Source organism: Passer montanus, unplaced genomic scaffold, assembly GCF_014805655.1.
Source record: "Passer montanus isolate IOZ18808 unplaced genomic scaffold, ASM1480565v1 scaffold111, whole genome shotgun sequence".
Lineage (NCBI taxonomy): Eukaryota > Metazoa > Chordata > Aves > Passeriformes > Passeridae > Passer > Passer montanus.
In genome coordinates, this window is record NW_024357725.1 from 353,372 (window position 1) to 372,497 (window position 19,126).

The 19,126-nt window shown below is 53.2% G+C and overlaps 1 protein-coding gene across 2 annotated transcripts in view; it reads left to right on the top strand.

Annotated features, from left to right (window-relative positions):
• LINGO1 (leucine rich repeat and Ig domain containing 1) overlaps positions 1-19,126 on the top strand; it is a 158,206-nt gene that overhangs the window by 26,852 nt on the left and 112,228 nt on the right. The window contains exon 1 of one of the 2 annotated variants that reach the window (XM_039732172.1): positions 755-839. The exons of the other annotated variant lie outside the window; for it this stretch is intronic. The gene's annotated coding sequence lies outside the window, so the exon portion shown is untranslated. Of the gene's footprint in view, positions 1-754; positions 840-19,126 lie in introns of those variants that run through there. 2 annotated transcript variants of the gene reach the window in all.

Below are 19,126 nucleotides of genomic sequence, written 5' to 3' on the forward strand. Positions count from 1 at the left end.
TGTTGGTGGAGCCCTTGAGGATTGCTGGGGAGGAGATGCGTTACGCTCCCTTGGACCGTGCTAGCACACGCATGCTCAGCTGTCGGGCAGGGCTGCTGAGCTGGGTGTCCTAAACATGCTCACAGTGCAGCCCATGACATTGCCTCCATGGTAATGAGGGTGGCTGCGTTCCCCTGCCACTGCATCCTTCAAGAGCAAGTAAATTGGTTTTTTTTTTCTGTGCCAGCAGTGGTGCTCCATCCTCGCTGGGACGCGGAGTGGGGTGGAGGTAGTGCTGACTCAAGGGCATTATTCCCTGGGCTATCCATCATAGAATCATGGTTTGTGTTGGAAGGGACCTTAAAGATCTCGTTTCACCCCCCTAATGTGCACAAGGACACCTTCCACCAGACCTGGCACCCTGCTCCTTGTCCACTGCTGGTGCCTGAGCAGAGAAGCTCCCCCCCTGCCCCATGGGATTGCTCCCAGGGCTTTGCTCCCAGGCTGCGTGTGTAAACTTGCTTATCTTTGGAAAGGCACGGCGGCGCTGACAAGCGGTGCAGGAGATGGGGGCAGTAGGTGGATCGTTTTTAGCAGCGCGCACGCACGGAGCAGACAGCTTGGGCATGTTCCAAAACACTTCCCACGCCCCCAGGCTGAATTTTAAGAAGCTGGGGCATCTGCACGTTCAAAACGCTACGGGGTGGAAGGGAAAAAAGGAAAAAAATCCCCAAGGCAGGCAGAGCAGCCAGCGCGTGGAAGGGGCAGGCAGCACCCAAAGGCTGATGTCTTGCTGCGGAAGGGAGTTTGTTGCAAAGGCTGAGCAGCTCCAAGCCGCTCTCCGGAGGGGCAGAGCACAGGTGAGCGTGGAGCAGCGGGCACTGGCTTCTTGCAAGCTGGTCTCGCTCTTGGTTGAGTGGGGGGAATGGGAAGAGGAGCTTGAATTACCCAGGAATGGGGCCCGGGTGAATGTCTGTTCCTCCTGTCCATCTGGGGTGGTGCAGCCTTGGAGGAGCTCCACACATTTGGGGGCCCCAGAGTCTTGCAGTAAGAGGGGGGTTAGTGGGGGGGGTAGTCCTGTCTTCCTTGTGGTGATGGGAATGAGTTCTGTGCTCAATCCACTTTTGGTGTTTCCAGGGGCTGCCTGGGATCCTGCCCATGAATAGCAGGAGATGCCCCACTGATTTCTTTCTGTGGGGAAGCCCTGGTATGCAGGACCAGCCTCATGCCCTTCTGCATCTCCTGGGGAAGCTGAAACATGCAGGCAGTGGGCAGGGATTGACACTGGGAACACACAAGCTCTGGGCTTGCACTGGCTAGCTGAGGGCTATTTCAGCCCTACCCAGGGCTCCCTGGGGCAGGGTGGGATATCCAGCCCAAGCAGGGAACCTCTGAGGGAGGGAGGACAACCTGTGTGTACGGTCCAGCAGAGTCTTGGATCCCCTGGAGTGATGATCTGGAGTTCCTTTCTGAGTGCTGGGATAGCTTCAGCTGTGAAGGTTGGGAGCTTTCGGTGCTGGTTCTCAGCTTACGTGCTGAGAACAGCCCCAGTTCTTGCTGTTGCTGCTCCCTTGGGATCCAAGGTCCTGCTCCTGGTGGTGTGGGGCCTCGGATGTCTTGCACTGAAGCATCGGGAAGGGATGGGTGTAAATCTGGAGAGCCCAAGGTGCCGTCCGCGTTCCTCAGATCGGTGATCCGGTGTGCGCTCCATGATCCAAGGGGGGGAACACGCCCGTCTGCACGTTCCATCAAGCTCCCGTTGGCTCTGCTGGCAAGGAGGATGATGGTGTGGCATCCTGGCAGCCTGAAGCTGTCCTGGTAGGGTGGCTGGGCTCTGACTGCTCCCTCCCATCTCGCTGGGCCATGCACTGGGGGATGCTCCTCCCGACGCATCACGTGCACGAGGGGCATCTTCCCAGCGCTGCCCGTGGCTGCCTCCCGTGCTGCTCCTGCCTCCCGTGCCACTCCTGCCTCCTCCTGGCTCCCGTGCCTTTCCTGGCTCCCGTGCCACTCCTGCCTCCCGTGCCACTCCTGCCTCCTCCTGCCTCCCGTGCCACTCCTGCCTCCCGCTGCTCACTCTGGCAGCAGCTCTGCCCTTCTCCTGGCAAAGCCGATGGCTTATTTAAATGTGACTTTTGCCTGGTGAGGAGACAGGGAAACTAGTGAGGAGTGAAAACTAGAGAAGTCCAGGGGGGACATTTAAATGCCTCCAAGATCAGAGCTTTTTTTCCTTTCATTTTGGGAAGACTTCTTGGGAAGCCTCTGCTTCCTAGGTATCCCTCCAGAAGGGGCTAAAACAGATTCCAAGTTATGCACTTTTTAAGTCTCTTGGTACCAGCAGAAGTAGCACTCTCCACAGTGTCCTCACATGCCTGGTAGCTTCGTGGCAAGGAGCATCTTCTTGGCAATGGGTGTTTCTGGGGTCCTTCTGTCCCTTGTCCCTTGGGTGGGCAGGAGTACCTGTGCACCTCTGGCACCCAGGGGAGGAGTACAAGGCCCTCCCGGTGCTAAACACAAGATGCTCTGCTATGCCCTCCAGGGTGAGGAGGAGGAGGAGGAAGAAGAAGGCAGAGAGGGATGGGGATGGACCTGGTGTGCCCCAGGGGACTGGCTTGTTTCTGCTAATTAGCCATATAACCAGCCGTGGCACAGCCCAGGGCTCCTGGCAGATAATTACCTTGCTGGGTGCTGGGAAGGGAGCAGAAAGACTTGCTGTCCATGGGGACTTGAAAATCCCCCATTTTTGAACAGATTTGGGAAAGGCAGCTCAAAAAGAATAATATGGATATATATTTTAACGGAGCAATTTCTGCCAGGCAGGCAGGCCAATTTGTTACTGAGGTGACACATTTGGTTTTAGCTATAAGAATCAAGATTTTTCAGCTTTTCTCCTTTCTCAGTTTCTAGGGCAGGGGTTGGCTACGTCATAGGGAAGCTGGGGGTCTGCATGGGAACAGGCTTGGGGTTCTGGCTTCCACCTGACCGAGCATTTATAAGCTTGTGGATGTTTCATAGAGCAGGGGAGAAAAATAAATCTGGGAGTGCCCCCAGTCTGCTGACTGCAGCTCGGTGAGGTTTCCACTGGGCAGGGTATCCTGCCATCCCTGTGCTGTGTGTGGCTGTGCAGACACTGCCCGAGGGCTGCCGTGGGTCCTGGCCCCAGGGCTGGCTGCTCTGCCACCCTGGGGACAGCTCCCCGGAGCTGCCCGCGGGTCCCTGCCAGGGCTGTGCCAGGAAGGGCCGTCCCTCGTGTGCTCCTTGTGCCCGACGGGTGGGATCGCTGCCGGCCAAGGAGCATCTGTGCTCTCCTCACACCTCTTGTCGGGGCCAGGGACCTCATTAGCTGCCTCCATCTCCTCTCTCCTCTGTTTATTTCCAGTTTTTCAAACGTTTGTCTGATTTTTTTTTATTATGTCTTTTTTTCCCCTGGCTTGAAGGGAGAAATGATTGTGTGAGTCATGATAGGGCCTGACAGCTCCCTGTGTGCCCCGGCAGGCTCTACCGAAATCGGGGCTGGGGGCAGGGCTGCAGTGACTGCTGCCCATCCAGCTCCTGTTGCAGGGGGACACGGGGTGAGGAGTGGGGAACGGGCATCACAGCATTTCCCCCTCATCAGCCATTAACTCTTTGGTCTGTGGTGCTTGGCAGAGGGTCTGGCAAAGCTCAGGCCTCCAAGGAGGGATTTCAGGCAGATTCTCCTTGGGAGAGCAGAGGGAACACCATGACACTGGGTGGCAGGAGAGGAGCAGGGTGGGAACAGCTTGAGCTGAAAGCCCAGTGTAGCCAGCCCTGCTTCTGTCTGCTGTCTATAGGGGATTTGGGGCCATGCTGAGCTAGAGGAAGGCTCTTGGCCACATGCATGTGCCTTGTCCAGGAACAGGCTGAGGTGACAGGCTTGTCTGGTCAGTGGATTTGTCCCCCATCCAGTGCACCCAGGATGTCTTCTTCCATGCAGAGTGGGGTCCCAGGCTGGTGCTCCCCATGGCATCTCCCTGCTGAAGGAGCACAACCACTGTGTACCGAGCACGGAAGGATGCAGGGGATGGCAATTCCACCTCCACCTTCTCGGTCAGGGCTGGGGGTGCCAAACTGCACCTCTCCATCTGCCAGACCTGCCTTGCTGGCCACCTCAGTCCCCCTTCCTCCACACCCCATCTCCCTCTGGAGAGCCAGCAGTAACTCTTCGTCAGTGCTGTCTCATGGACCATTACTTTGGAAATCCTAGGGAGAAGGCTGCTTGCCCACGGTCCTGTGTGGCCAGTGCCATCCTCTGCAGCCCATTGCCACCCTGGCACTGCTGACTGAGAGGGCAGGGCCATCCTCACCTCTTCCTCGCTGCTCTGGGATGATCCCAGCATCTTGCCTGTGCTTTTTATAGCCTGTGCTTCCCAGCAGGCTCACCAGCTGACCTGGATACGGCCACACCGCATTTGGGCTGAGCTCCCCTGCTCCCTCCTTGTGCTGGGGTGGGCTGCTTTGTCAGTGCTCATTGGCACCCCAGGTTGCTCTCACAAAGACAGAAGCATCCGTCATCCTGCTCTTGCGTCAAGCGTTTCCAGCCCAGGCTGGGTAATAGGGATTGCTGCGAGCCCGCGCCTCCGGATCTCTGCTCCACGGGGATCCCTTCTCTTTAGCAGGTGCTTTTTCTCCCAGATGCTGTTCTGCAGAGAGGAAACAGGGACAAATTAGCATCCCTGGCATTTCTGGCTTTCCCCACTCCTTGCCTGCCAGCTTCCCCTCCCTTCTCTTTTTAAAGAGATTCAGGTCACGCCTGGAATTAGGGCTCCCTGAACTGCAGTGAAAGAGCATTTAAACTGCTTACCATCGATTAGATGGAGTAGTTGGGGTTTGGTTTGTGCCCCACCCCTGTTCTCAGCTTTGGATGGGTGCTCACAGCACATTACTCCTTCTCTCAAGGCCTTTGCCTGTGATGGGCTTCCCTTCCCTGCACGTGGGTCTGGGGACCCTGGGGGCTGCTCCCCACTTTGCACCCTGCCAGCAGCCAACTGCTCTCGACACACAGACCTTGCAGGAAGGCATTTTATTTAGCCGGCTTCGTTTAGCGCAGCGCTCCGGCTGGGATTAGACACAGATAAGACGATCAATAAATCCTCCTCTCGGCTGAGATGTGCCGTGAATTTTTTGGGAAAGGGTAGGGAAAGGAGGGCACCCATTCAAAGGCAGCAGAGCTGGCTGGAGGTGAGGGAGGGGACAGCCAACGCTTCGAGGTGGTGGCACAGAGGGGACCCCGCCGTGATCCCGCTGCCGGTTTTTAAGAAGCCGTGTGTATGTGGTAGAGGAGAAGAGAAACCCCGCGCTGCTGCTGCGGCTGGTGTGGGTGTACAGCCCGAGAAAGTAGGTCAGGCTGTGCTGCAGAGCCCCCAGCACAGCGGGACACCCACCTCTGCCCAGATCCCCTCAGCTCTCTGCTCACAGCCAGCCACAGCCCGCCCTGCACCAAGGGCAGCCGCTGTGGGGCTGCCTTGGCATCAGCCCCTCACCTCTGCACGGCTCTTTGGCCCTGCTGTGGTGGCTCTGGGTGAGGGTGGCACTGTGAGATCCGTGCCGGAGGAGAGGCAGAGATAGAGGGAGGACAATGGGAGGGAGGGGAGGCTGTGCTCCCTCTCCCCTGCCTGCATCCCTTAGCTGCTCTCCTGCATCCAGTGAGGATTTGGCTGCAGGAGGGATGTAGGATGCAACCCCAGCATCAGAAAGGAGCAGCTGTTTCTCCATCTCCCCAGAATTTTGAGGTCTCCCACTAGCTGGGGGTGGGAAAAGCTCAGGGACATTACCCCCTTCCCCCCTCCCCCCCCATTTCTGGGACTGTTTTCTGCATTGTCAGGGAGATTTGGGGAGAAAGAAAAGATGGTTAAAGGCAGAGGCTAACACCTCAGTCTGCAGGGGTTTTGGGTGTCTCATGTGGATTTCAAAGCCTCCTCAGAGGGGAAGGGGAGCAGGACAGGACAAATAGCACTCAGGCAGGACTGGCATGGATTTCAAAGCCTCCTCAGAGGGTAAGGGGGAGCAGGACAGGACAAATAGCACTCAGGCAGGACTGGAGGATGCCCTAGCTTGGCTCAGGAGGATGGCTCGTTCCATCATCACTTTCAGGGAGGTTTCTTGGCTGCTGGGGAGAGGGGAAAATTAAGATGTGTTTTCAGGACAGAGGTGTTCCAAGTGCAGATCCAGAGTGTGTGCTGTAGCTGCAGGAACCCATTGGGAGATGGAAGGAAACTCTGGAATTGCCTTTGCCACTGGACACATTTGGGCTGTCACTCCTGGACATTTAGTGGGGAGGGATGCTGTGGGGCTGGAGCATGGCCTGCTGCAGCCGGGGGCCTGGGACTGGCAGGCTCAGGGAGGTGACAGCCCCATGCTAACATGGCTCTGGTGACACCAGTGCCATGACCCAGAGATGGGCAGGGACACTGTGTCCTGCAGCAAGGACCTGACTGATGTGAGAGGGCTGGTGGTGAAGATGCAATGAGCTGAGCGAGGAATAAATTGAGTGTGTACATCACAGGCAGGTCTGGGCTTTATTGATTTTCAATGAAAGGCTGTGTCATGAATTTTTCTTTCCCACTGTATTTGCTGGAAAGTTGCATCTGGTCTCCAAGCACTAACCACTAACTAGAGAGCTCATTTTTCGCCCCCCAGGAGCTTCCCTGGGGGGAGGCAGGTTTGCACATGGTCTTTTTAAGCGTGTGATGGATGCAGCAGCTTTACTAATCCAGCATCAGAAGAGAAAGGCAGTATTAGCAGCGGAAGATGTTGTGTCCAGCAGTTCAAGTGACTTACTGCCAAGGGGATGTGCCTGTGATGTGTCTTGTTTGATGGGCTGCTCCAGGATCCATCAGGAATGTGTCCTGCTGTCCCCAAGAGGGACAGGGCATCATCTGGGTGTTGTCACTGCTTTTGCTGGTTTGCCTCTCCTCTCAATGACAGGAGGACTCTCAAAGAGAGGGAACATATTCCCTATGATAAAACCCTTTAGGAAGCTCCTGTTGCATCCTGCTTTTAAACTGGTGTTCAGAATTTGGAGCATCTTTTTAATCTTGAAGTCATTGTTTTTAAACATTAAAGAACATTTGGGAATGAGTATAGTATGAAATGTTTTAAGAGACATTTCTCCCTATCTTCAGAAACTCATAGATCTTCTTTGCTTCCTTACAAATGTGTTGAGGACTTAGGGGAAAGCATTGAAACCAGTTGAGGGATTTAAAATCAGATAACCAATGGAGAAAGCTGGAGAGGCTTAAGATGGGTTTGTCTGGAAAAGAAGTAATAGGGAGGAGGTGTTTGGCTGGAAAAGAGGTGATGGAGAGATGTTTTACCAGGTTTTGGGAAGCACTGTGCAGTGAGATGTGCAGCGACAGCAGCTTGTGTCCTCACAGGGAGAAGCTGGGAAGGCTTGCAGGGTTGGGAACTTGGTTGGAAATGCCCTGGAAGGGTTAATTCTGATGCCTGGATATAACCGGATGCACTGAAGCTGAAGTGGAGCAGTATGCAAATCTATCCACTTTCATAAACTGCTTAATTAGGCGAATGTTAATGAGACGTTAATTACTGTTGTGCCGGCGAATCCCACGGAACGGAGATTATGTTTCTCTTCAAACATCCAGTCTTAATTATAACTTGTGCTTAATTCCACTGTCTTGCTTGGGACGGAGCTGGGTAGGGAGGACGAGTGCCAGCTCCCGTGGCTGCCCGCCTGCAGAGCATCTCCCTTCCCTGCCCATGCCATGGTGGTGGCTCTGGGACACCGGGCATGGAGCCGTGGGGGCACCAAGGGCTGCTTGAGGACAGTGGCTGTGAATCCTTCACTTGCAGCCATCTCCTTGTGCTCAGATCCAGCCCAGCAGCAAACCCTCCAGCTGTGAGCAGGCCAGGGTGGAAAGTCTCGTGTCATGGCTCCCATGGTTTTCCTTTGTGGACTTGAGAAGCCTTTGTGAAGTGCCCTGTGCACTCCAGGGATGCCACATTGCTCTGCTCTGGAGGTGCCTGCCCCAGACTGGTCAGACTGGGGTGGGGAACGTCAGCATCCAGCATGTGCCTTGTCCCTCCTTCCTCACTTTCAGTTTCTACTGCCTTGGTCTTCCCAGCAGGACTGCAAATGCATTTTGTTGCCTGTGATTTCTAGTTCCTGTATGGGTTTTTGTGGCAAATTGCCAGAGGTCTTGCTTCCAGAGTGCCTGGCACACATGAATCTTTTTAAAGTATGGCTTCCACTTGGAGATCAGCAAGAGATCACAACAGAGATGAGCAGAGAAATGGCATCCTATTTTCAATTTGAACCCCTGTTGTTGTTGTTGTTGTTATTATTATTATTATTATTATTATTATTATTATTATTATTATTATTATTATTATTTTACATGGATTTCATTAAAGTTCAGGATAATACAATGCCTTCGAATGAGGTATAGTAAGCCATGGAATCTGCATCCTCAGGGGTTTTTGGCTGGTTTTCCTCTGGGCTTTGCTGGTTTGCTGGAACCTCTGAGCAGGGTTCTCTGGCTCATTGCTCATTGCTGCCAGCTGGGTAGCAGAGAGGACAGCATCTAAAGGCTGAAACACGAGATTTGGGCTCCATCAGAGCTTTGGGTACCCCTGAGGAAGATTTGTTCCAGTGGCCAGGCTCTTTGTCCCCAGGGAGGTGTTTGCCTTGCCACTGCTGGTGGTGGGAGCCCATGGGCTGCCCGCTCCTGGCACGAGCTTCACAGGGTTTTAATCACACACACAGTGGCATCTGCATGCTCAGAGCTTGTCGCCAGGAACCTGCAGCTGAGAGCAGTGACAATCCTGATCCCAGGCCCTCTCCGATGGCCGGCAGTGTCTGGGGAAGCTGCCCCGGGGTCGGAGTCACTTTGGATTTCCTCTGCAGAAAGCCTGTTGTCCCCGAGCGATGATTCTCCGCATTGGGTGTTTTCAATTACAAAGCGTGTCAGTTTAGGTTTCGTTTCCTGTGGTTTTTTCTCTTCTTCCCTCTGTTCTGACTCTGCTGTTTGATTTCCAGACAGGTTTGATATTTCCTCTCCCAGCAAGCTGGCAAGCCCTGGGGACTTTGGTGGGCGGCTCCTTTGATCGCAGGCGACCCTCTGAGAGGGATGGGCTGGGCTGGAGGACCAGGAGCTGCCAGCTCAGGGGCAGCACCCATGGGGATGGCACCACCAGGGCTCGGGGCAGCTCTGCATGCCTCTTCCAAAATCATCTGAATGTGAATTTTTTAATCTCCTAAAAAGCTTTTCTACCGGAAGAAATGTGTCCAGCAGCCAGGGAGTTTTGCCTTTTTTTATTCTGTGCCTTCTGCATCTCTCAGTGTTGAAACCTTTGTTAATTAATTAAGCATTAATTAATGGCAATTTCTTTAATTTTTGAAAATGGCAGGATCTAGCCACCTATCCACTTGCAGAGCTGCATGCTGCTCTCTCCTCCCCTCTTGCAAATCTCAGAGCCCAGCACAATCAACATCTGCGTGGGAGGCAGAGCCAGCACTCTGCACATGATTCCAGCCAAATAAAACATGTTTGGGAAACATGGGGACACCAAAGCCAGCTCGAGGGGGACCGAGAGAGGTCATTGCCTGTGTTAGCCCCACTGCTAAGATGCCTCTGTGTGTCAGTGGTTCCTGTGCTGCTTTCCAGAGCCCAGAACATACCACAAGCAGGACCAGGTGCTCCAGTGCAGCCCTTGGGGTGGGTGCCCAAGGGGACATCACAGGCAGAGAAGCAGGCAGGAGAGGAGAAGCTTTCACTCAGTGTTCTGCTTGCAGCTGCTTGTCGCTTCCAATTGCTGAGCCCAGCACCTGCTGGCTTTAAAATAAAATAAAAGGAGGATGGAGGAGAAAGGAGGATTTGGCTAAACATCTAAATTGGCCTTATTGTGCTGGGAGCTGAACTGGGCGTGGGGTAAATCCATTCCCACTGCACAGTGTGTCTGTACTGAGTGAGATGTTGAGGGATAAATGACTGTTTTCCATACATTAGCATGGTCAGACAGAGGCAGTGCAAAGGTGATAAATGAGAAAGTTTGGGTTAACAAAGTCTAGATGTCTCTCATTAGGGGGAAAGGAGTTCCCTTTACCACCAGTCCTTGGGCTTGTGTGGTTGGGATTGCTTCTGCCTTTCATTTTGCTTTTTTAAAAATGCCTGATAATTTGTTTCTTATTTACCTTTGCTTGCCAGGTTGATTCTATGATACATGGGTTCTGTACTGGATGTGGGGCTCTCTTGCTAGTGCTGGGTGTGTGCTTGGGGAGGCTGATGGGGAACAGAGACACTCCTGGGGATGTCAAGGCAGGGAGATGTGCAAAAGGGACTGTGGGAGGAAATCCCTGCTCCTCCAGGCAAGGGAGGGGAAGAAGTGTCTCCCCGGCAATCAGCCAGAAACAAGAAAGCAGGTCTTCAGCAGGAACCTGCAATATTAAATAGTCTTTTAATGAAAAATACATCTGCTGTTGAGCTGCCTCTCAGCCCGAGATGCGGGCGTGCTTTTTGGTTCCACAATAGCTGCTGCACGACCTTTTATTTTACAATATTTGAAACAAAACTGGAATCTATTTTTAATCCTTTCCCTTTCCCCCTTTCAGCCTTCTCTTGTCACTCAGCCATCACGCTAATCCTGCAAAAGCTCAGTCAGGGTTTGGGAGAGGCCAAGGGCCAGGTTGCATGCCCAGCTTAGAGCAGGAAGACAAGCCAGCCCTGCATGGTCCCTCTGCCCCATGACCCTGGCTCAGGCTGTCCTGCTCAGGGCTGCTTTGCAAAGGCAGAGCTTTGCCTGCTGCCCTTTAGTAGCTCTAGCTTTTCAAGGAGGGGGAGATTTTGTTGTTACTGCCAGATTTGGGGCAGACCAGGCAGGATCTCCTCAGCCTGGATTTCACATTGTCTTATGGCAATCCTGCCCGGAGGCAGAGGTAAAGGCTGGGTCACAACAGTTTGCACTTTGCTAATGCTTTTCATGGTGGGATTTCTTAGCAATTCCCAGAGAAACCAGCCATTGCAAAGCCCATCCTGCTGGCGAGGAGCAGAAGAGCTGGGGAGGTGAACTGAGGTCTGCACAGGGTATACCTGCTGAAGGCACATTTGAACATCCCTAGCGGTGGTGTTTGTGTGTTTCAGCAGTGCCTGGCCCTGCCACTGCCATGGGCAGCCCCCCAGAGCTGCCTTGCCTTTCCTGCCACCCACTGCCAGCGGCCACAGAGGCCCCATTTATCTAGAGCAATGAGTAACTATAGAAAATAACAGTAAAGAAAAGGTATGTGAGAAACATCTGTGAAATGATAACAAGATCCTGGGATTGGAGCTGCTTTCATCTGGGAGCTCTTTGAGAGCTGCGGGTTGTTCCTGTCCCTTGTTAGAGAGGGAGCGGGCAGCGATGCCCGCTCAGATCTTCCTTTCCTTTCAAGATCTCCCATGGCATCCCACAGGCTGGTGAGCCTGGGCCTTGCCAGCACATCCCTCCTGCTGCCCGCTGCTGAACTGGTTTTTAATCCTTCTAATCAGCCCCACATCCAAGCCCAGGGGCGGAGGGAGAGCTGGGTTCATCCGAGGCTGTCGTGCCTCCCTGCCCTCTTACATCCCGAGTGAAGAACATGGCAGGGCTGGAGCTGTGGAGTATGGAAATCCCACGTCTGGCCCTGCTTTGTAAGGCTGAGCTGCCAGGTTTGCAGCCAGTCTCCTCCCAGGCAGGGCAGATGCTGCTTTACGCCTGTGCCAGGTCTGGTCCAGACCCTTGGGGAACACCCAAGCAGTGCAAGTGCTGGCAGGCACTAGCTGGCTGGCTGGAAAATGTCCATCAAAACTTCATTTCCTGGGAAAAATCTGGTTTGGCCAAGCTGAAACACTTCTGGGACTCTGCGTTGGAACCTGTGAAGGCTTTTGATGCTCCCACATTGGTGCAGAGGAGTGTGGACTCTCAGGGCTGTTCTAGAGAGATCTGCCCCCATGAACAGCCCCGTGAGCAGCCCCAGCACAGAGGGAAATATAAAGGGACCCCACTGGCAGGTGCTGGGGAGCAGGCAGGAGGATGGGGGGCTCAGGATTACACATGCAAAGCTCAGTGCTGGCCATGCCTTGGGCAGAGCTGCTGTTTCCACATGAAGCCCACATTGCTCTGCCCTTCTCCAGTGCCTGCCTGGCTGTTAATGTGTGGTTATTTGCACATGGCTTGTGAGGCTTTCAGTGTGGTCCCTGGTTGGACTTCTCCTATAATAAAATAATTTGCTGCTCTGAAAGGAGACGCTTCTGTGAGTGAGGATTAAGGTGTATTTCAGTGTTTGCTTCTTGGTCTGTGGCATGCAGAGATGTGTGGGTAAATGTGCTGTGTCTGATTTTGAAGCTCAGTAGTTGAAATGCCTCATGTTGAGCTCCGGAGAGGAGGGATTTCTGCAGATGGCTGGAGGTAAAAGGGCTGTGGAGGAGGAACTGTGTTACATCCACAAGGTGAGCTGGGGGTCTTGTGGGCTTGTTGTCACCTTGGAAGAGAAAGGAGCGGTGCCCTTCTGAGCCTCCAAGAGCACGTTTGGACAGCAGTGAAATATCCACCATGGGATTTCAGGTGTGGATGCACACATTTACACTGCAGTACTTGAGAGCAGGACATGGCCCAGGGCCTCCGGTGGGGATGCAGGAGGCCAGAAGCAGAGTGCTCTAAGGCTAATGAAGATGCCCTAGAAGATGATTAGCTTTGCAAGCAGCATTCCTGTGTGCTGGAAACAGGGGGATTATGGTGTTCACACGAAGCCCTTGGAGACCCCTGGAGCAGGAGTGATCTGTGTGTCACAGTGCTGTTATTGGGAAAGGTGGCTTCACTGCCTGTCATCTGGCTTTGCTGACTTAGCTCTGTGCTCCATCGCCAAACACAAAGCATCTTCTCCTTGGCCGTGGCCAACCCACCTCCTTGGAGTGGGTGATGATTTGTTTGTTCCTCAGCTCAGCTGGAAAAAATTAGTGTCCTTGTGGGAGGGTGGGAAGAGAGAGCGTCACAGGGTGGCATCTCCTGAGGAAAGAAGCAGATTGCTGGGCTCGGGAGTTCAGCTGGAGCAATGTTCAGTGTCCCACTGCCATCTCAAGGTGGTCCTGTTGGGCTCCTGCAGACTGTCTTGGGCTGGGGCAGCACTGCCTGTCAGGTTCGGTCAACTCATCCCCTCCAAGGTCCCGAGGGAGCTGCACACAATGGCAGAGCCTCCCATCTTCACTCCTGGGGGCTGTGGGGGTGCTCTTGCCTGGCCTGAAGCCCCCTAGAGCAGCGAGGCTCTCCTCAGTGTGCTGCCACTTCCCCAGGGCTCAGCCCAACTCGGCTTTCCCGGTGCTGGTGGCACAGAATGAGGCGTAGTTCCCTTCTTGGCTTGTGATGCTGTTATGGTGAGAAGTGCTTGTCATGCTCCTGACTGGGATGGGAAGCATCCTTTGGAGCTGGCAGAGCATCCCTGCAGAGCTGTGCTGCTCGTGGGGTGGCTCCCCAGGGCTCCCAGAGCAGCCGTGCTGGCAATGCCTGTGGCTGCCAGCCTTCCTGCTGCTGATCCAGCTGCAGATTCCCCTTGCTGCCACCACCAACATAAATCCCTGAGTCCCTTCTGTGGAGACACAGACATGCAGTGGTCTAGGGACATGCAGGTTTTAGGGCTTTTTAAAGAAAAAAGCTGTAAAGCATGCCTTTGGCCCCAGAGCTGCTGCCCAGAGAACAGGAGCAGGAAGGAGGGGGAAGGTGCTGTGCAGGGAGAGAAGAAATATCAAATGGAGATGAGGAGTGTGGGAGGGAAAGACTGCCCTGGCTGCCTCCCCTAGCAGTGAGCATCCCTCCCCCTGTGCTGGCAGCCCCACCAGTGCCAAGGCTGAGAGTAGACTTACATTAGGGGTGCAGCACTGCTGCCCTGCTGCTCTCCTGGCAGGAAAGCTGGGCAGCAACTGGAATTCTGATTCCCTGGGAACCTGTAAGAGCAGCATCACTCCAGGTCAAGGACTAAATCCATTACAGAGAAGCACTTGGGGGAAAGCCCTGGATGTGATGCACATGGATGCTGATGCATTAAAACCTTTCCCGTGGAGATCTTCCACAAGGCAAGCAGGGAGAGGGGTGGGGCACAAACCTGTCCCTGGAACTGCTCCAGCACTAATGGCTTGCCCAGCAAGCCGGGGGCATCCTGGTCATCAGCCTGGTGCTGGCTGGAGAAAAAAAGCCCTGCAGCCCTCATCCTGCAGCCCCTCTGAGCCAGAGGTGGCTGAGACCCTTCCCCTCACCATGCCCCACGTCCTGTGGGGCTGAGCTGCTGCTCTGCCAGCAGGTTATCCAACCTGAGGAGGTTTTTCCAGTCATTTCTGTTCCAGCCACTAGTGTTGCACAAGTCAGAGAGAATATTCAGAATGATCCTGGTCGGCTCTGGGTATCTGGGCCCCTGGAAGGTCGCTTTTCCTTGTGGGATGGCTGCCTGCTCATGAGGTACAGGCAGGTGCAGGGGTCAGAGAGAATATTCAGAGTGATCCTGGTCGGCTCTGGGCACAGATGGTATCTGGGCCCCTGGAAGGTTGCTTTTCCTTGTGGGATGGCTGCCTGCTCATGAGGTACAGGCAGGTGCAGGCAGCCGTGCTGTGCCACTTTCTTCCTAGGTGTTGCCTAACAACTGAGAGGATGCAGAGAGCCTTAGAAAACTCCCTAGATTATCAGCCCTTTCCCAGAATGGGTTCTGGAGTCGAAGCAATCAGCCATTCTGATTTGCTTTGAAAAACATGTATTTTCAGTATTCATGTATTTTCCCCTTCTCTTCCCTTCCATCTTGCATCCCCACACACTTCCTTTCATTCCCCTCCTTCCTCCTCCTTTTCATGAGCTATTTTCAAATGCCAGGAAAGGCGAGATCTGAGGGGAGGAGGAGTAACTGAAAGGAAAAAAAAATGGTGGTGAAATTATTTCACACATTTATGAAAAAAAAAAAAAAAGAAGGTGTGGGTGTGGGGAAAGAGAACAGCTCCAGTTCTCAGAAGACAAAAAGCAACTTCATTCATTTCCTGACATAATTTCATCAGGTAGGAAGGCTTGGTTATGTTTCTGCAGACCTGCAGTTCCCAGAGAGGTCCAAGTTGCCCCTCCTGTTGTGTTGCCCTGACCTGTTCCAGGAGGGATTTTGGGGCTGGGGACTTTGGTACTGGGAAACTGGGGTAGGAGGATGCCAAATGGGGGGAAAAGGGAGGATGAGCTTCTGGAAAATGTGGCTTTGATTAAGCCAAATGTGGCCCTGAGAAGGGTAGGGGAGATATTGCAAATATCACCAGCTTCATTGGAAGCATTTTTTCACACAAGGACAGTATGTTGGATGATTTCCCACGTTTAATAAATAGGATTAGACCCAGCAACAACAGCTTTTGCTGGGAACTAGGAGTTTGGGTTGTGATAAACTTTTTAGATGACAAAATCTCCTTATGCTCAATTGTTTTTTCATCTCACTGGTAAAACTGGAAATAACTGTTTTGGCTTGTCCCACCATTCTTGAAAGGTGATTTGTTTGTCCTACTGGCCCTGTGACTCACAGCCACTGGAAAAGGGAAATAACCCAAATCCTCAGGGAAGCATTTTGTAGTAGCTCACTGCTGAGATGCTAGAGGTAATGCTGGAGGACTCATGCTCTGCCTGTCCCACACTGAAGTTCTGTCCCCTTCATGCCATGGAGCTTTGGAGAAGGCCCTGGGCAGGAGGAATTTGGAGATCCAGCAGCATTAGCCTGCCCATCTCTCACAGCTGAGCTGGGGATCTTGGAGCAGGCTGGCATTTCACACCTTGGCGAGGGTGACATTTTCTTTGCAGCTTTTCCATGCTTGGAAGATGGCATTTCACCCCAAGAGGAAGCTGGTATTTATAAGGCAGGGCACTGGCATTTCATTCATTGTTACCATCCAGTGATTCAGACAAGGTCTCTTAGCCAGAAAGGTCAACTGGGTCTCTGCTGTTCTTTGCTGCTTTTCTTTTTTTCTCCTTTTTTTTTCCCCCTAAGGGGAAGAGGGAAACACAAAGCCAAGTCACATGCCAGAACTGCTGATTGCCATTTTTCTTGCCTTGAAAGTTAAGGTGTGTATAAAAGCTAGGAGATTCCAAAGTCCATCTTGCAAGGGTGTCTTTGGAAAGGTCCTTATATTGCTTTGAGTTCCAAAGGTACAACCCAGAGCTTGGTGCTGGGGTGATGTGGGTAGGTGGCAACAGTGTTTGCCCCAGTGCTGTGCCAGTGCTCACCATCACCCCAGCTGTCCTGCACCATCCTCTTTCTTGAAGCTGAAACCCATGTGAGCCTAAAACTCCATCTTTTCTGGACAAACACCAGGTTTTGTCCCCCGACTTGAGGTGCAGGGTGGGAAAATCAAGTGCAAGTTGCCTCTGTGACTATGGGGTTCTTGTTGGACTGGGGCAATCTAGACACTACCAAGGCCTGGGAAACATAAATAAAATCAATAAGAAGCTGTTAAATTGTGCCTGAACCTCGCAAGGAACAGCGTGGGGAATGCTGGCTGCAGAGATGTATCTGCTGCCACTCCGCGGGCTGTGGCACATTCATTAAGCATCTTTAAGATGGATACACCCCCCAGTTCACCTCCTGCAAAAGCCTGGGAATTTATTTCCTGCTGAACCATGCCATCAATCAGTGGTGACAGCACCGCCTCAGCACGGCGTCCTCAGCCGTGCAGCAGCCAGAAAGGCAGGGGCTGGCTGCCCCACCACCCTGGGAGGGGCTGCCTGGGACCCCCACGCCCTGGCTGGAGGAGAGGGGTCCCATTCCCTCGCTCTCTGCGTGGCCGCTGGGGGAAAGGCTGTCTCACACCACAAATGCATCATTGCACCTTTTCTGTGCTGGTCAGGATCCTGCTATCTCGTGCCAGCCTGCAGCCTGTCCTGTCTTCTCTTGGCCGTCCTGCATCAATCTCTAATCCCCATGGGCCAATGGCTCAGAGAGGAGTCGATGGTCCCACCTTTTCTCTGCCCTCTGTGCATCTCCCTGTGATCCTGGCCCCTTCCTTGGCACCCTGGCTCCGCTCCCAGCCCGGCATTTGGTGCTTGCTGGGTGGATGCTGGGAGCTCCCAGGGCCCTGCCTTGTGTGTGTAAATATGAGAGCCTGAAGTCTGGGTGGAAAAATCTTCTCTGTGCCTGACTTGATGCTTGTAGCTGTTATTGGAGCAGCCCGACAGGAGCTGGACAAATCCAGCGATCCGGGGCAGTATGGGGGATGCCAACTGATGGCTGAGCTGCTTTGCTTCCCCTCCCTTCTCCACCTGCTCTGTTAGTGATGCTCTGCACTGGAAAGATGTGACAGCTCCACTTAGCATGAGGAAATACCAGCTGGAGGGGGCTGGGTGACCCTCCTGCCCTGCACCCAGCACCCTCTGCCCAGCCCCAGGCTGCCCCTTTCCTTCCTGGCACTGACATTTCACCCTCCAGTGCTTTCAGCTGTCAGCCAAGCTGCACATTACTTCAATTTATGCAGAGGCCTCAGTTTTACTTTTTCTTGCAATTTCTTCTGATGCTTTTAATTTTTTCCCCCCTATCAGCTGGGAACCTACAGATTATCCCATAAGAGCAGAATAAAGACTTGTCAACTTTTCTTATGTGCTCCTTGAGATGAAAATAACTTCCTGAACCCCTTATAATGCTTTATTTTCTGCCACTTCTGCTACTCTGAGTGTAATTTGACTGACTAAAGGATCTTGAAGCTGAAGGTAATAATAATAATAATAATAACAATGGTAAAAACTGCTCCTGAGGGGCTGATAAGGGCCTGGAGATTCACACACGGGCAGAGCCTGCCAGGGCAGGTGTGAGCCCAGCTTTTGTTCCCCAGCTCCATAAGCCAGTGCTGGGGGTGGGGACAGCCGGTCTCTGCAAAAATGGGATGTTTTTGAAGAGAAGAAAGGTATTGTGTCCCCTGTGATATGGAAATGAGCAGGGAGGTAAGGGCAGGGAGAGAGGATTTCTGATGGTAATGAGGTTTTACACTGGCTTTCTTGCCTTGCCTCCATCCCTCCCTTTCAACTGTAGGATGGGGTTTCAAAGGCTGTTGTATTCTTTTCCTTGGATTATTTGTCTTTTTTTTTTTTTAACCTTGCCTGTTGTGGTTTTTAAAGATAAAAGGTGGGAGCCGCAATGAAGGAGAATTTTCCTTGCCCTTCACTGGAAGGTCTGGGAGATCCTGCAGAGTTTGGGGTGCTGATGTAAGGATGCCATGAGCTCTCGTGGGCAGGTTAAATGGGCTTGGGAATGTTATTTCCTCTCCCATCCTGTGCCACAGCCTGAGCATGGCTGGAGAGGGATGTGACCTGCTGGCTGGAGCAAAGGCTGGTGCCAAACCTGAGCCCATGGTGGCTGTGCCATCCCCAAGCACTGTCACAGCTCTGTAGCACTGGTGGAAACCAGCCCCTCCACAGCTGTATTCCACTTGTAACTCTTGGATGTTGCTTGTGGCACCTCCTTTGGAGAAACATCCTCGCTTTCCCTTGACTTAGCTGAAGGCTGAGTATTCCTCTTGTTCCTAACTCAGCTGCTGCAATATTCCTTGTGACTGTCCAGCAGTCGGGCCTTATTTTAGTCCCAGTTTGCCTAGATTCCAGCCTTCAGCCATTAACTCTGGTCCAACATTTTTCTGCTGCCTCAAGGAATTCTCTGTTTTCCAAAGCCCTTCCTCATGTAGAAAGCAGTGCCTCCTGACGGAATGGACTGGACACAAACTTCCTGTGCAAACAGTTTCTGGTGGAATGCTAAGGCTTGGGCTGAGTTCAATTTGTTGTGTAAAACATGGGGTCTTTGCTGAAAAGGTGAACTTTCTCCTCTGCAAAACCAGTGCTGTGAGCCCTTGGCTGCAGCTTGCAGGGGAACAAGGTGGGGAGCAGACAGCTTGGGTCAAGGGGGGTATGGAGGGACCTGAAGCTCTTCCTGGGCAGTGGCAGGGCTGCTGCTGGCTCTGTGTTGCCACTGAATTCCTGCAAGGCCAGCAGTGCAGTGAGAGCCTCAGCAACGAGGGCAGCTGGGCTGAGCTCCACGGTCAGTGCTTTTCATCTGTTGTTGATCTGAGGAACTTCACTGGACCTGCCAGAGGAGCTGCCTGCCTCTCCTGCCCCTCCTGCCTCTCCTGCCCCTCCTGCCCCTCAGTTCCAGCCAGCCTCTCCTGGTCGTTTT